This window comes from Diadema antillarum, unplaced genomic scaffold (assembly GCF_040938485.1).
Source record: "Diadema antillarum isolate AM-2024a unplaced genomic scaffold, OU_Dant_1.0 seq00002398_RagTag, whole genome shotgun sequence".
NCBI lineage: Eukaryota > Metazoa > Echinodermata > Echinoidea > Diadematoida > Diadematidae > Diadema > Diadema antillarum.
The window spans coordinates 246687-261121 of NW_027273009.1; the positions used below are offsets into that span (position 1 = coordinate 246687).

Genomic DNA, 14435 nt, shown 5'->3' on the forward strand with positions numbered 1-14435 from the left:
TGCTGGGAGGTATAATTATGCAAGCTGGCTTTAGGCACTTTCTCAGTAATTCATCATTGGTTTTGGAATATTATTCATGATCATGGGAGCAGTATAGACGGTGCTGGAATGAAAAGTAGGGTAGAGTTCATGATGGATAAGAAACAAAAATCAACCATGTGCAATGTACTACTAGAGTCTAGCAACTTTCTCTGAAAATTGACTCCTGCACTCATGTATGGTATCATAAGATTCCTATGATTTTGTAACACCAGCTACACATTGGCTCGAGTTTCCAATGAATTCTCTCGGGGAACTACTGGTCAATTTCGCTGTCCAGTCAAAACAAACCAGGCGTAATATCGAGCACAGACGGTACACCTTGATTTTGCATGCTACTCAAAATGCCACGCAAAGGGTATGTTTGGACAAAAGTTCACGGAAACTTGGGAGGAGAAAGAATCGTGAAACCCTCTTGTGGTGAGTTTCTGGTTTACTCGAGAGGACGAGGCACGGATTTGCATGTGCGGGCACGTGATAACAGCTTTGGGCAGATTGTGCGTGAGGAGGAGATTATCGTGGTATAGCTCCGTGATTTGACAACAAGATTACAGTAATTGAGGGCAACAGGGCCCAGAGGCAGAATAATGCCTGGCCAAACCAGCTGCTTCTTTGTTCCAAGGAATAACAAGCTTGACAATGACATAGACGCACGCACACACACACACACACACACACACACACACACACAAACCACCTGTCTATCCACTAGGCTAAACGCAACTTATCCATGTAAGATGGGGGGGGGGGGGGGAAACAGAAGTATACAAGGTATGATGACATATTTTAATTTGGTCATTTACGGTTGTATTTCATCATGGTTCTCACCTAATACTGTACATCATTCGACATTGCCAATTTGACTGGAAGTTCACACTTTCACTATACATGACTAATTTATATATTTCATCATGGTAGGCTCAGCTTATCATCTAGTACTGATACTCATAAGTCTGAATATCATCAATCAAGCTCACATTACATTTAATACACCGATATACCAAGTTTTCACATGAAAATTGCATGAACGTGGTACACAGGCTTTCACTGTTCATGGCACAAACAGCAAAGTTAAGCATAATGCACTTAAGCTGAGCTGGGTTTAGTGTTGTTGTTGTTTTTTTCTCTCTCACAATGGTCCATTCAAATTCTGATCTATCTTCCTGACGTACATGACGTTCACACTATTTCATGGTTGATATTACTACATCACCAGTTGGTAGAATTCCACCAGCCCCCCTCCCCATCCCATACTCTTCAAGAATGATACTGACAATGCCTTGCATGATAACTCTCTCATGCATAATTGTCATAAAGTCTGATGAAAGCACTGAGATCAACTAAACTGGGTGGTCAGATTTTTGTGAAATTACAGCTGTAGAAGTATTCATACATCTACAGACTAAAACAAAAAACAATGAATTCATTGAAAATACATGCACACAGTCATAAAGACGATTTTTTTAATAGTTTATATACACCTGTTGATTGTTAGCATTATGGACTAAGAACAGAAAAGCGGGAATGAATTGTTGTGCTGAATCAGCAGAATTTTTTTTTGTTTGTTTTTCACTGAATAGTCACATATTGGTGCAATACCAATTCTTCCAAAGGGAGGGCCAGGAGGTCAATAACATAACATTAACATGAGAATATTTGCTCGAGCAGCATCTAATGACGAACACTGTCTACTTCCATCAAATCAAGGTACAGTGTATAAACCAAATTACTGCCCTTTCAGATCGCAGCAGAAAACGAACATGTGACCTTACTACATGATGTATTAGTCATGCCTGCAAATGATTTTCCATGCACCTCAACCACATGTAAAAAGATATTATCCTCTGCATTATGGAGCATTTTCACAAATTACAGATCATTATATTGCTTTGATCCTCTGGGGGCTGAATAGCTACAGACTTCTAGAACTGTCTCACCAAAACAATAGGTCCATATCTGGAGTAGATTGTGGAGATGAATAGTCTGGCATGTGGATTAGATTACCCACAGCCTAAGAAATTACCACATTTACACAGTAATTGGATACTACAGTTATTGGATACTACAGTCATCATTATGAGGCTTTCAAGAACTGCGCTCCATCATGGCCTCTGCGAGCCCGCCCACACCCCCCCCCCCCCCAGTCCTTTCCTCTTGCAGTGGAATAAGTTGTCATTAAGGCCTCATTACGACAGCAAATGGATGGTATTCTTAAGATGCTATTTGTCTGCATCAGCCGCTACAAAGTGCCTGACAGATGAAATTGATGGGCCCTACTCTTGGAGGCTTGATCTAGATGGGTAATATCCCCACCCTATTAATCACCATCTCTCCGCATTCCATGTGGCAGAACATCCTGCTGGAGACACTGGCGACAACAATTCTCCCTATTGCATATAAATGCAACAGCTCAAACAGCAGCCACACAATAACATCCATTAAACAATGTGTCAATGAAGCTGTGCCGGTGCAGAGTGCTAGCTCTATTTGATAGTACAAAAAAAAAAAAAACAACATGGAGCACTATCTTTATCTCTTGTATTGTTATAGGTTTCTCAGCGATTGTTACATGTTGAGAAAGGAATGAATTTATAAACTCTGAAAATGCATTTCTACTGTGAAGTGGCAATGTTTTCAAAGAGTCATGATAAAAAGGGGAAAAAATTGAGGCAATTACTGCATAATACCCTCTGCTTCTGCCTGCTGCACAGTACAAATGTAACTCCGCATTCCCAGAAGTGCACCAATCGATACCGAACGCGTGACCCCACTTGACCTCTGCGTGTTGCGCGTGGGTTGGTTAAGATCACCTCATTCATTTGCACACAGCGTCAGTCCACCATACATCGTACGGACCCGAACACTATTGAAGAAATGCTTACATTTTATATGCGATAGGGAGAATTGCCTTATCATCAAAGTCTTCCAGACAAATCCAATACTGATTACATTATACAAGGCCTCAGCCTTTCTGGGACTCTTTATACATGTAGGCTGCCTAATGTTTTGCTTGCTAATAGCACTTGACTGATCTGGTTTTGCTATCTTACATGTATCATACAAGAAGTGATCTTTACCTGGTGAAACATTTGCATATAGACAGTTCTGTCGGTTTGCAAATTCATCACGTTCATGCATTGCATGAACCTGACACATTTCGAATATCAATGGTGGAAAAAGACAGGTTGGTTCACAGAAAGCCTTAAAGGTACATTTTCCCAAATAACTCTCTGTGCTGATGAAGAGTTCTTTTTCAGAAGGTGCTAAATCCACTTTTAATTGTAAGGAGAAAAACATGATTTTTTTTTTTCACAAGCTTCTTTTCAAGAAAACAGCATGAATATGCTTGCCGAAATGGGCCACATACACTGTACATACCCAAGAAAGAATGCATGGTGCACCGTGAAACCTTCCACCACTCAACGTTCTACTGCCACAGAAACCTTCAAATATTTCATCCCACATACATTTCCTCCAACTCACCAAGCTTTCTTCTTCTGATGTGGCACAATATTCCTGGTTGTTGATGTTTGTTGACTATTGCTAGTCACCTGGGGTGAGCCACGAGGGGTTGGCATCTTTCGCCCATTTTTTGTGTGGGTAGGTGGACAACTTAAACAGGGTTAGCATCCCGCTTTTTGACATGAATGAAGTGGGATCTTTTCCATGTGCGAGTCTTGACTGACACCAACATGAGATTTCCATTTTATGTCCTATCTGAGGGAAAGAGTGTTTTGCCTCTCAAGGGGACAGTGCGATTAAGCACAACATTGCGTAGCTAGACTCTGGAATCGAACCCGAGTCATTTGAGTTGGGAGGCAGACGCCCCATCAGCAGAGCCAAATCACAGCCAACTTACCAAGTGCTTCATTAAATATTTTTATGTTCATTGAATCTACACAAACATCACAGGGGAAACTTCAACTGTAATAACATGGTGTATCTACACCTCTTCTCTAGGCATTCTACCCTCTTACCAAGACTCTGCTTACGAAAGCAGTAATCTGTAGAAAGGATTGGAGAGATCCATCTTTCCACATTCCCAGGTCCATGCTCACTTTGAGCAACTTTGCTAAAGTTGTCCCTCATGGCTGCCAAACCAACTAATCTATTGGGATGGATACAACTTTTCAACCCCCCTCCCCCTTTCCTTTTAGACATTGACAAGTTTGCAGGAAACAGTAGGGGGATAGGATAACATTTCATACAGTAATCTGTAGATAGGATTGGAAAGATCTACAGTACTTTTCCACATTCCCAGGTCTGCACTCACTTCGAGCGACTTTGCTAAAGTTGTCCCTCCTGGCATGCAAACCAACTAATTTATGGAGATGGATACATACTTCTCTTGACAGAAATTTCATACCTCAAAACTCTTCTCCCCCCCCCCCCCCAACTTAGATGTTTGTTTGTACATGTAGGAGACAGTGTAAAGATGGGATCAAGTTCCATCTCAATTCCCAGAAAACTTGCGACAACCACACGAACAGCCAAAATCATTGCGGATTCATTTCTCAAGCAAACATCAAGCTCTTTGAGACATCGGATGTGTATACATGAATTTCTAAGTGACTTGTAAGGCAGCATTTGAGTGCCTCAGGCCTCAGGTAATTTTTCTTGGTTTAACAATATATATGACAGAAATGCAAAGCCACACCCGAATCCTGCATCCTTCTATATCGTTCTCTCTGAGCTCCCTGTCTATTCTCTCCTTCTCTCTGTCTCTCTATATAGTATATAAAAATATAGAAAGATATAGATTTATAGATATATTTCTCTTCTTTCTCTATCTCTATCAATCTCTCTTTTTCTCTATCTATCTCTATATATATATATCTATCTATCTCATTTTTTTCTCTCTCCCTCTACCTCTCTTTCTTTCAATCTATCTATCTATCTATCTATCTATCTATCAATCTATCTATCTATCTCTTTCTCTATCTCTATCTCTGTAATGGCCTCTACCTCTATCTCGTTCTATGTAGACCTGTCTCACTTTCAATGATTTCCATACTTGTATTCCTTTGGCTGGCTCTTCAGCAATTTTTTGTATTGTTTTTTATTTGTTCGGGTTTTTTTTTTACTTGGTTTAGTAACATAATGCACTACCTGCTCAACTGTTACTAACTGGTGTGCTCATTGGCGGTTTCCATGGAGACTTGATTAACAACGATAAAGCTTTCCGCCTTCAGTAAAGGTCAGGCTAGTGTTGAGAGGCTGAACCGTCATTGATGTGCTCAGCTCTGCTTTTGCTGCTCATCCAGAGTGAATGGATATAGTCACAGGCTCATCTACAGATATCTTAAATTTTGTATTTCTTCCAAAGCGAAGTCTATACAAATACTGATCACATATTTTCTCACGATTTCCAGCAAATCATTTCAAAAGACAGGATTAAATTTAAGAACATTCTTAGAACAATTAATGCCCTTTACAGAATACTCTCCTTTCATAGTCTTCTATGGATGCTGCCATGAAAAGACGCCTACTTGAACACACAGACATGGACAAGTGAGGTACAACACAACTTGAAACTAACTCTTGTACTTCTAACTCTAATGAGTGGACATCCAAACTCTTGGAAAGTACTCTTCTTGAACAGTGATCCCCAAGAGACTCTTTAGAATACACTAGTGATGCACTGGTAAAGCGATATACAGAAAGACAATACCGAGCCAAGGCCTGTCATGAGTAAACAGCACAGACGAATATATTCCGTTAATACCTACAGTGGCTCACAGATGGGGAACTACAGAGATTGCATATAAATCTATATGCATCTATAGCCAGCCATTAGGCATGGTCAGAGACTGAAAGCAGTATTAAAGTGGTAATACTAACCAATCCCTGGGGGAACAGGCAAGCGATAGAGCTACCAAGCCGGGGATGGTGAAAATACTTTGCTTGCAATGGTCGTCAATTGCTGCATATCGGTGCGACACTCTTAAAAGAGACCTAGGCACCAAGAATCGGTCATTACCCCCTCCATCCTCCCCCCCCCCCAACACACACATGCACATTCAAAGAAAACACTAATGGAGAGGTCAAAACCACATAAAGTCCTCAGGGGTTCTTAGAAACTTACCAAACTACTGAGATTTTCTACTTGATTGTAACTGCTTCAAAATGAGTGATTACCGTCTTCTTGTTATTGTCCCAATGCTGCCTCATTAGCAGCACAATTTATGATTACCCTTACAATAAGAATATTTTCAATCGCTCACACACATTTCCACCTGCCCTTGCTAGCAGCAAAATGCAAAAACACATTAACTTCTATTAATTCTTATTCTAAAAAATAAGATGCACAAACATTTGTTGTCTGATTTCTTTTTTTCATAGATAATCAAAAAGTCCTTTCAGATGAAAAACAAAGTTTCTAGAGATATAATGCGCTGGAAAATACTCTATATTAATATATAATATCTACAAAAATATGATCTTCTCCATGGAAGGCAGATTCAAACAGTGTTTAATACAAATAATAATATTGATAAAATTTACTTTGAACTCATAACAAGCACATACAATATGCTCGAACTGCACATTTTGAAAAGGGGGAAAACAGGATTGGGTGTCAACTTGTTGAATTACAATTACCCAGAAAACATTTTTCACGTACATGGTCACTTTATGTTGCTATATTCACATCTTCTCTTGATTATATGGCATGTTCACTCTTCAGTGTAAACCCACAGCCTACATGCACACGAACCTGGTGGATTTTTAAAGATTTTGGAGTACACAGGTTTATAGTAATTAGCACAAGATATACACCCAAGCACATGGTCCCAAATTTCATCACTCACCATAACCCACATGCTTCTGAGGCATACTGAGTGCACTATACAGTAGGTAAATTTTGTACACCTGTAGGGGTGCCACATATTTCATTGTGGCTTCATTTTTTGCAAATTCCACAAATCAACTGATACATTTGCAAACACAAAAGCACACAAAATATTGCCCATTATATTACATGAGTGCCATTGAAAGTAATCTTGAAGGTGGAAAATTTCTATCTTCAGGTTCTTGTACAGGGCTGACATTTACAATACAGGGGAAACTCGGTATAACGAACACTGCTATAACGAGATATCGGTTATAACGAGGAAATTTTCTCGGTCCCAAATTTCCTTCCATTATTTCGCCTGTGCTATCATCTTCCGAGATTGTAAAGCTTGATGCGCCAAAAACTGTCTTGTACACACATAATCATTTTCTTCAGTGCACTCCAGCTAGCACTGCATGTTGTACGTGTGAAGTGTGTGTGTGCACGCACACTGATACATGCAGAAAGTGTGGTGGGACGGCCATATGTATATATGACATCATCATGACGTTTAGCAGGTGTGAAGCAATCTGATGCTGTGATTGGCCTTCTACTTAGGGAATTCCCCGTCTTCACACACACACACACGCAGTCATAATGTACATGCAGAATGTGTCACATACACACACACAGCATTGTGCAGACCATTTTCAAGCTTTCCACACAACACACACCCATACGATAACCACATACCAATCCACAGACGATCTTGATACAATCGCAAGCTATATAAATTTACAAATTCAAACATCTACTATTAATAAGAAACACATTCTTGATATTGGATTTCCTTGGCAAAAAACATCTTCTATCGAGTTTCCACTGTATATGTTCATATGTGTTGAGCACTCTGTTGCTATAGATGAGTCTCCTTCAATAAACTTCACGCCTCACAAAACTATTCAATGAGTCCAAGTTTGCAAAACCGTTAATGTGCTCATTGACTTTACGCCATATAAAGTATATGATACAGATAGAAGACAACCAAATAATGGGATGAAAAGAAAGTTCTACAATTAGATATCGCCACTGCAGTTTAAAGGTCCTGTTTACCTTTGGGAGCAGTGATTTAAGAAATGTTCAAGATATCAAATTTGATGCATATGTGTAGGTCTGTTTATCAAAAAACATCCTACCACATAAAATTTTCGCAATAAAGCCTAAAACATAAGGAGAGATCAGTGCTTTTCTCAATAAACCGTAACTGTAGACGGTTAAGTCTGGTAACATTTTTATTATAACTATTGTTCACATTTTGTATATTTAACAGCGCTAGACATCAAGTATACAAATTCAATTTTTTACAGTGGTTGTTTCTATCCCTAACTCACATTTCAGAACTATTTTAAAGCACTAATGTTGGGTTTTTGTTTCATTGGCAATATTATGCCTTAACCCGTTGAGGACGGACTGATTTCGCTACAACATGCACTTCCAAAAGACACCTGCCTGAGTATACTCGGGACTCGTCCTCAACGGGTTAAACACAGGTCTAAAAGATGGACCTGTCCTAGTCCACTATTAATGTCTTTATCAAAACTCAAAGTGGGTGCTTCCAGTTTTGCTGTTTAGTTCCTCCTCTTCTTTCCCTCATTTTTTCTTTTTTTTTTGGGGGGGGGGGGGTTGAACAGTACTTTTCTCTCATTTCTTGCTCTGTGAATCTCTTGACTTATCACTTTTTTTCAGTTTTCCTTATGTTTTGATTGTCATGTGCAAATAGAATTAATTTCCCTAGGTAACTACAAGAATCTTCTTTTGAGTGTGTGTGTCTTTTTTTCTTTTGACATAGCAGTTCCTTCTATTTTGCATCATAACTATTTCCTTTAAAAAATATCACTTGAGTGTATAGTCTCATTCCATGTTCTACATGTTTTACTTTTTACTTTTCTTATTTCTATACGTCTACATACATGAACAGGCACACAAATTTAAAAAAATGCATAGTATATGCATCAACAAAATGTACAGTGGTTGCATTACTCCCAGCCATATTCCAGACGAAACACATCCAATTAAGAGGGAGTGCTCTTTCTGCAAATGTCTCTGTGGTTGAGTTGACCCTTTCAAATGCTGTGCTCTCAACGCGACACCCACAGCTTGCAGCACGCTGGCAGGCAACACAACCATTTACGCGGCGGAGAAAGAGTGACAGCGTCACGATCACTGGAGTGTGCACTTTCGGCTCCACGGCGTCGTTGGGGAAGATATGATTACTTTCACAGTTGGGACTCGCCATCTACAATGAATTGCCCGTTATGCCTATCACCCCGGAGTACTAAGTACACCCACACGCACGGGTGTAAGATATATTCAACATATGTTACAACATTTCTATCGTAGAACTGGAGCGTAGGAAGCATAATGCACAAACCACAGGTCACATGTATTTTGCAGGCTCCAATCATTTTGCCCACTGTGGTTGGCTCGGAGGCTTGCCACTCAAACCTTCTCTGGATCACTTTCACTAATTGCCATCGCTATTGAACATGATATTCTGGCTCCTGGCAATGATGGGTGTCTTTATGTAAGGAAACCATTTTTTTTCTTTTTTTCTTTTTTAAGTGTGACTTCAAACAAATACTTGCATCCTCACATCAAATTACAAGTCCATGCAACATTGTGTTGTAATGCAGCCTAACAACAATGACTTTGTGGTAAGACTGCAGTTTCTGAATTCTTGACCAAAGCAATTCATTTTTCTGTGATTCAACTCATTTAAAGTAATTCATTTTTCTGTGATTCAACTCATTTAACTTTCTCAAGTACCTGCATGCTGTCAGTGTTTCTAGCTGGGCTGCTGCTTCATCTATTTCATTCGATCACATTTTTCTTTGAAGAAAATTGTACTTCATAGACTTTCATGAGCCAACAACTTAAGAGCAAGATATGAGAGACATGTACTAGCTTTTCATATCCACATCAGATGAACTACTTGAGTGCAGATAGATGTTAACAAGCCCTTTCAGATTTGCGGAAGAACTCCTTGGTACATATCAAATTCTGAAAGCAAAGTGGAATCATGTTTCTACTGATTATGTATACATAATATATGATTATATATACATAATATATTACAAATGGTACTTTGATAATCACTGATTGACTGAATCAGCAGGTGACTTCTATTCAAGAGGAACATGGTTTTTATTCTACTCTGCCTTTTTGCTGTGATATTCTGAAATATTTTTAGGCCTTGCACCGGGTCCTCCCAATTATGCAAAGTGTTCATTCTCCCATTTTTCCAGTTGGGTTTACTTTAATTTGTTCCACTTTGTCGCACTATTTAGAATCTATTTGTCATTTATTGATATAAAGAAATGCATTTAAAAAAAAAAACAACTGAAGTATAACACAGTGCTATTTAAACCTAAACAGTACACCCCAACACTTGAAGGATGCTAAATTTGATAAATATGAGAATTGTGAAAATGTAGTGCTCATACCTACAACTGTCCATTATCTTCTCCCCACCTGAAACTGGATGTGGAGGTACATTGTAGTCAGGTCATTAGTGCATACAACTATAACCAATGACCAAAATGAAATCTTTGCCAAATACTTCTAAAATTTACAGCCAAGAGTGGATGACTTGTATGATTACGACAAATGTCCTCAAACACACTGGGTTTCTCATCAACATGGAAAGTTTCTATGGCTGCGTTTATCTGAAAACTTTCTGAGGCAGAATCACAATCCTATAAAACGCGTTTTAGGCATTTTCAGGGGTTAAATAAACACAAACGCGTTTAGAAACACCGTTTTGAAATGCCTTTCAAAGGGCATTTTGAAACACGTTTGAGACCACGATCGCCATTCTGTGAGTAGATAAACGCTATGCCGTTTTGAAACTCGTTTATATCTCGAGGTCAAATCCCAGCTGTTTCCGGTTGTGCTCTCTACCCATTATTTGTGTGTGACTGAGGAGGCATGTTTGGTGGTATGCAGTTGACCTTTACTTCCCGGGTCAAACAGCACAAAGCAGCTACGCAGTGACAACATTCGAATCGTGATTGTATGATGGTTAGATAAACGCAGCTCCCCGAGAATTGCGTTTCAAACCACATTTGCAAACACCGTTCCAAATGCGTTTTGAAACGTGACACTCTCTCTCAAGTTAGATAAATGTAGCCTATTTCAATCTTTGCCAACTAACACTGGCGTGTGATCCGCATAATGGATCAATTCCTAATAGTGTAAATTAGACCCAGCAATTTTTGAGTGCACGGAACTTTTGTGAATTTCACAAGGAACCAAGATTCTTAAAACAGTAAAATGCATGCGATCTTTTATTATTATTTTTTTACTACACAATGCATTAAATGCAGGTGGCAATTCAAGGGAGTTTCATGCTGAGAAAATTAAGGCAGTGGACTCCAATTTGCAGAAGTTTCATGTCACGAAATGTTTTTGGTTTTATAGTATCGTGTCTTCTCAATTTCCTGTCAACAAGTGTAGTGGTAAATGCCTACAGGTTTTGGGTTTGTTATTTTTTCACCTTGCCCGATAGGCAACATTACAAAAACAATAACAAAGTGTCTGGACACTCACAGCATGAGCATGCATTAACCACTGACAGTGTGCATTAACCACTGACAGTGTGCATTAACTTGTTGACAAGTTGTTTCTTCCTACTCACGAGATGAGAAGCAATGTCATCAATTCAAATGGAAAGGGAGAGGGTGATTTTACAGACTGGCAATTCCAAATGTGGCTGTGGTGTCACTAAGTATAGATTACTGGCATTTGTGTAAAAAGCATCTCAAATAAAAAGAGGGTGGGAGGAATTAAGTACGCAAAGTTTGACGCCTTCAAAAACTTGACATCAAAGTGCACTTGTATTTGACATCATGTATTCACATACACTTACTTGGTGGAGTGTGAAGTTAAGGAATCTTCACATTTGTCCTTTTATTAAGTTGCTATTGTTGTTGATGATGATGATTTCTATGTGGATTGGGGTTGTTCGTTTTGTTTTTGCACATTGCAAAGTGAATATAACACCCTTTGGAAAATAGTGTCGCCTTTTTTACCTCCGCCAAGGGAGGAGGTTATGTTTTCGTTACCGTTTGTTTGTTTGTTTGTTTGTCTGTGTGCAAAATAATTCTAAATGCTGAGCACGGATTTGGATGAGATTGCAGGAAACGTTGAGAATGACGCAAGGCACAGATGATTAAATTTGGTAGTGATGAAAAAAAATTTATGGATTTTATAAAAGATTTTTGATATTTTGGCAGGTAGGATCAATGAACTTGGAAGTTCAAGCCGTGCATTTTTTACGTTTTCATACGCGCACTAAAGTGCATGCTCTAGTTTCTGCTACACAGGGTGACATACGACGCGCAGCTGAGGGTTTATGATGTAACAAAGGCTTCTATATTGGGATATCAGGCTATTTTTCACAAAGCATGCATATGGGTGAAAATTACTCAATGTCAATCGAAGAGCAAAATCATCGGTGGAAAAGTATAGCTGCTTGGGGAAGGTCTGGGCTCTCAGAGTGCTTTTTTAGTTTTTAAAGAATTTCATTTAAACTGTCAGCAAGTTTAGTTCAAAGGAGAAATTGTGACAAGGCAGTGCAATACTTTAACCGGCGAAATATTTCAATCAGTGAAGAGTCACAATTATCAGTAATTTTTAAAAACATACAAAGTGCACTGCGAGGAGGCTGCAGAGAATTTAAAAAAAAAAAAATTCCTTGAAGTGGGTTCTTGTCTGGCATGTGGGCATTTTTTTTTGGCCAAGCATGATATATGGTTTTATTGAACCTGTTGTCAAGGGCTACTGGACATTAAATGGGTTAACGAATTGGCACACTATACAGTCAATGACTTCTGTATCAATTTCAGGCTAAAGGGACAGAGAAATTTCAATCTCCTTCTTATATCGCCCACAGTGCCAACTGATCGGCTGCAATCATCTTTCAGCACTGCACACAATCCCTTTAAATCCATCATGTCATAGAACACGGCAAGGGTTAGCATGTCAGCATCATACACAATGCCCATTATCCGTGGGCAGTACCACTTTTCTTGCTGGATGACTACGGGTGCATTTATCAACTCACGAACTGGCGTAGAATTCAGGTTTTTCAATCAACTTCCAGAGAGATTTGGGCAGATGATCAACACCAAGCTGTTTTGATTATGGGGTAGGAAATGCCAAAAACAGTGCAATCTAAAAGGCATTTCTGTAGAGATGATAAACGCAAAGTCATTTTGAAATGCGTTTATACATTGTAGCTCGGACCTGTAAACACGCCAACTACATGACCTTTGCTCCTTGAGTAAAACAGCGCAATGGAGCTGCCTTCCTCTCTACTCGCAATAGATGATAGATGCAAGAGCTCGAGAAACGCAATCTAGAAGGCCTTTGCAATCATGTTGTGATAGTGGGTATTGAAATGAATTTCAAACAAGGGAAAGATGATTAATGCAGCCGTAACTCCATGAATCAGAAATTGGTGGGGGGGGGGGGGGGAGGGGGAGAGGGGGGGAGGGAGGAGGGGGAGAGGGGGTAGGGGGGTAGAGAGAGGGGGTAGGGGGGAGAAGCCATCCATACCAGACGTTTTAGCCAATTTCATCCTCTGTCGTTCAAGGCTGAAATGGACACATGGCCAAAACTGAGTGACTGTGAGGAGCGAGCTGCATCCAACAGCACAGCAAATGGAGATCAATATTTCATTTGGTATATACTGTAGCTCTACGTACTGTGTATCCTCTATGGGAAAAATAAACCCATGGTACTCGCACTGCATTCTATGAATAAATGAATACCGCAGGGACGGACCAACAGAGGCAGCTACGTCCAGTATGTCTAGATCTGGTCATCAAAATTTCATTTTCCAAGTGCTCTTCTACAGTCCCGTAAACTGTCACAACTCGGGGGAGCAGACAGCCATCGGGAGCAAATCATTGCTCTGCTTTTTAAATATACCAGTGTCTACGAAAGTGCTCACACACCATAGGCATTTATGACCATCAAAACGCTATTATGTACTACAACTGTAATATTCTAGCCCAGCCAATATGTATTCTTCCCCGAAGTGTATAGACATTCCAGAGATGTGAGACCAACAAGCAGTCAAATTTTTGACATGCCAGTTTAACTCTATCTGAGGAAAATCATCAAAATTGATCAGAACTTACACTATGAGAGGCTCTTGGATACAGGTTGAAAAAGCTGGTGATATTTTACACCCCTTCTGTCGGTACACCCTGAGTCAATATCAGTCTGGGGTTTTGTTTTCTTTCTTTTCCCCCCACAGTGAGATATTCTGCTGAATGCAAATCACCTCTCAAACTCACTTTAAAGTCAGTTCTGCAATATACACATAAACATAATGCTTCAGGCTATAAAGTCCTCCACAGAACAAGTTCCTCCCACACACACACGATGAGATGAACAAACTAAAATCAATACCCTGTAATTTCCTCAAATGCTACCGTTCGGTGACGGCAGCACCGGATGGAGCTTTTTATGCGAGCCAACAGATAAGACTGCAATTAGAGCGAGGTACTGTTTTCTCGTTATCGTACACACCAGCAAATCCTGATGGCATTTTCAA

General features: G+C 39.6%; 1 protein-coding gene across 2 annotated transcripts in view; it reads right to left on the minus strand.

Annotated features, from left to right (window-relative positions):
* Positions 1-14435, minus strand: part of LOC139714732 (putative complexin-1) — a 77352-nt gene that overhangs the window by 38956 nt on the left and 23961 nt on the right. The window lies entirely within an intron of this gene.